A 3,902-nucleotide genomic window follows, 5' to 3' on the forward strand; every position below is an offset into this window, starting at 1 on the left:
TCGATTCCCTCTTGTCATACCACCTAATCCCTCTTTGCACAGTTCTCGACCCCCTCGTGCGCGTCCGAAAGTTGTCCCGGACCCGACCCGGACAGTCGTCACCGTTGGATCCGGATCATCCCCAAACGTCTGTAAAACATCTCCGTTTTCGTTTTTGAACTCCCTACCTATTTTTTTCTCTCGACCATCCGTTTTAGATCAGACGGACCAGATAGCCCCTAATTTAACCCACCTGATATATATATACACAGATGAAACCCTAGCTATCCCATCCATTCGTCTAAGCCTCCCAGCCGCCGCCACTCACTCTCCCTTGTTTTCTCGGGAGCTTGTCCCATCACCGCTGATTCCCTCCTTCATCGGGATCCCCATCCCACCAACCACCACAGCCGAGCGCCTCCACCTTGCTTTTAGCGCCGCCCAACCAGATCACAGCCTCCTTCTCCTCTTGCCGAGCCACCACACCCGCAGACTCGCTGCCGCGAGCCTCCTGTCCCGATCGCGCAAGCCTCCTCATTCCTCCATCCCGCGCAGGAGCTCGTTCCCGAGCTCAGCTGCGTTCACGCCCGATTACCGCGCTTCTGGATTCCACCGACCCCGTGCAACACGAGCTCCCTCACATGGTGCCCTTGTGCACTGGGCTCTTCATCAACCCCTGCATCGCCTGCATCAAGCCGCCGCCGCGCCAGTCGCCAAGCCAAGCCGCCGGAGCGCAGGACTCTCCCGCACCTCGTCGCCGATCGGAATCGTGCCTCCTCCGTCGTCCCCGCGCTGCACTCCGCTGTTGCTTCCCCTGCGACCCGAGAGCGTTGCCTCCTCTGCTTCGATGCAGGAGAACGACGGCCTCGCTCGTGCGCACCTGCAGCGCCAGCAGGACTGTGCCGATCCGCTGTCCCAAGGCCAAGCAGCCGGCTTGCCCTGCTCCTGCCTCCCCAGATCACCGTTGCGCAGGCGCCCTTCGGTCCCCGCGCTGCCGGCGAGCTTCATCAGGCCCCAGGTCGCGTGGCCATCGCACTCTTCTTCCTGCTTTTCTGTTATGCTCCTTCCTCCCTGATAAATCCCTCTCCCTCTCTTTCTTCAAGTGCACAGGAAGTGCTCTGCCGTCGTTGCTGTTCGCCGGAGCACCGGTGCCCCGAATCCGCCGTGGCGCTGTCGTCCCGAGCTCCTCCCGCATCCTTGCCTTGTCTGTGCAGCTGCGCCGCTGCCTGCCTTCGACCCCACTGCTCGATCCCCTGCTTCAGGACCGAGACGACGAACGCTGCCGCCGCGCGTTGACCCGCGCCTGGGTCGCGTCCAGCATGCCAAGGCCCAGCGCGCCCCTCCTGCAGCCTCCCTTCCAATCGGGCCAAGGCCCATGGGTGAGGCAGCACCCGAGCCCCCCCCTGCACTTTTGGGCCGGCCAGATTCGGCCTGCTCGTTTTTTCTGTTGTCAGCGAATTTTTTTAATTTCTCAGAGCATTGCACATTTACAGCCCCTTTGTTAAATTGCTAATAACTTTTGAACCATGCATCCAAATAAAACATGTCATATATGTAACATGACTAGATTTTGATCTAGTTTCACAATATTCAACTATCATGCATGTTAAAAATGTTTAAATAGCTGTTTGTTTAAATTTGTTCAAATGCCATGTTAAATGCTTTAATTCATAACTAAATAACCGTAGCTCCAAACCTAACAAACTTTATATGTAAATGGGGTAGAAAAATGCCTAGTTTAACATGGTGACTTTACTTTGCATGTTTAACAACTCTAAAATATGGTTTAGGGCATAACAGTACTAACTCTAAAATATTCTCATGAGGATTTCTTCGGACTTGTTGTTTGTTGTTCCGGCCTCATTTAAACTTGCCTAGATAGGTAGTTTTCATTTGCTTCACCACTTGCCATGTTTAGAACATTTAATATTGTTGGGTACATAAACTAGAGTGAACTAAATAAGTCATGTGGTGTTCCGAGCTCCACTTAATTTGTAGTATTGTTTGTGCACTTTGCCATGCCATGCCTCGTTAAACCGGACATGCATCATACTTGGTTGTGCATCATGCCATGTTTATGTGATGGTCGTTTACCATGTTGTTTGCTTTTTTCCGGTGTTGCTTCTTCGGGTTAGTTCCGATAACTACGCGTTTGTGAGGATCTGTTCGACTACGTCCATTTGTCTTCTTCATGGACTCGTTCTTCTTTCTTGCGGGATTTCAGGCAAGATGACCATACCCTCGAAATCACTTCTATCTTTGCTTGCTAGTTGCTCGATCTATTGCTATGCCGCGATACCTACCACTTGCTTTATCATGCCTCCCATATTGCCATGTCAAGCCTCTAACCCACCTTTTCCTAGCAAACGTTGTTTGGCTATGTTACCGCTTTGCTCAGCCCCTCTTATAGCGTTGCTAGTTGCAGGTGCAGATGAAGTTTGTTCCATGTTGGAACATGGACATGTTGGGGTATCACAATATCTCTTATTTATATTAATGCATCTATATACTTGGTAAAGGGTGGAAGGCTCGGCCTTATGCCTGGTGTTTTGTTCCACTCTTGACGCCCTAGTTTTCGTCATACCGGTGTTATGTTCCTTGATTTTGCGTTCCTTACACGGTTGGGTGTTATGGGGACCCCTTGACACTTTGCTTTGAATAAAACTCCTCCAGCAAGGCCCAACCTTGGTTTTACCATTTGCCTCACCACCACCTACCCTTCCGTCGGGTCGGCCAACCCGAGGGCCATCTTTATTTTAAGCCCCCCGGGGCCAGTGCTTGTCTAAGTGTTGGTCCGAACCGAGCTGCCTGCGGGGCCACCTCGGGGAAACTTGAGGTTTGGTTTTACTCGTAGCTAGTCTCATCCGGTGTTGCCCTGAGAACGAGATACGTGCGACTCCTATCGGGATTGTCGGCACATCGGGTGGTCTTGCTGGTCTTGTTTTACCATTGTCGAAATGTCTTGTAACCAGGATACCGAGTCTGATCGGGTCTTCCTGGGAGAAGGAATATCCTTCATTGATCGTGAGAGTTTGTGATGGGATAAGTTGGGACACCCCTGCAGGGTTTTGAACTTTCAAAAGCCATGCCCACGGTTATGGGCAGATGGGAATTTGTTAATGTCCGGTTGTAGAGAACTTGACACTTAACTTAATTAAAATGCATCAACCGCGTGTGTAGCCGTGATGGTCTCTTTTCGGCGGAGTCCGGGAAGTGAACACGGTTCTTGTGTTATGCTTGAATGTAAGTAGTTTCAGGATCACTTCTTGATCACTTCTAGTTCACGACCGTGCTTTGCTTCTCTTCTCGCTCTCCTGTGCGTATGTTAGCCACCATATATGCTAGTGCTTACTGCAGCTCCACCTCATTACCCCTTTCCTACCCATAAGCTTAAATAGTCTTGATCTCGCGAGTGTGAGATTGCCGAGTCCTCGTGGCTCACAGTTTACTTCCAAAACCAGCTTGCAGGTGCCGATGATACCGGTGCAGATGACGCAACCCAGCTCAAGTGGGAGCTCGATGAAGACCTTTTCGTTGTTGTGTTTCGTTTCCTTTTGATCAGTAGTGGAGCCCAGTTGGGGCGATCGGGGATCTAGCATTAGGGGTGGTCTTCTTTTATTTTGGTTCAGTAGTTCGACCTTGATTGTATTCTGGATGATGTAATGCTATATTTATGTATTGTGTGAAGTGGCGATTGTAAGCCAACTCTTTATCCCTCTCTTGTTCAGTACATGGAATGTGTAAAGATTACCCCTCTTGCGACATGCCTACTATGCGGTTATGCCTCTAAGTCGTGCTCCGACACGTGGGAGATATAGCCGCATCGTGGGTGTTACACGAGGGCACCTGTCCAGCCCCCTCGTGAGGGACGCGAGAGAGGGTACAAGTCAAACAAAGAACCGAAGGCAGAAATAGGGGCAGAA

The 3,902-nt window shown here is 50.9% G+C and overlaps 1 long non-coding RNA gene across 2 annotated transcripts; it reads left to right on the plus strand.

Moving 5' to 3' along the window:
• The first annotated feature begins 275 nt into the window (after window positions 1–275).
• Window positions 276–3,691, plus strand: LOC125545228 (uncharacterized). 2 transcript variants are annotated; one of them, XR_015598583.1, is made up of 4 exons: window positions 278–997; window positions 1,090–1,358; window positions 2,115–2,203; window positions 3,441–3,691. It is a non-coding gene; the product is annotated as an uncharacterized LOC125545228 (long non-coding RNA). The 2 variants fall into 2 exon arrangements; XR_015598582.1 differs by having other exon boundaries at window positions 276–1,358.
• The last annotated feature ends 211 nt before the right edge of the window (window positions 3,692–3,902 follow it).

Source organism: Triticum urartu, chromosome 3A (assembly GCF_056163025.1).
Source record: "Triticum urartu cultivar PI428250 chromosome 3A, HENAU_Tu73, whole genome shotgun sequence".
NCBI classification, from domain to species: domain Eukaryota; kingdom Viridiplantae; phylum Streptophyta; class Magnoliopsida; order Poales; family Poaceae; genus Triticum; species Triticum urartu.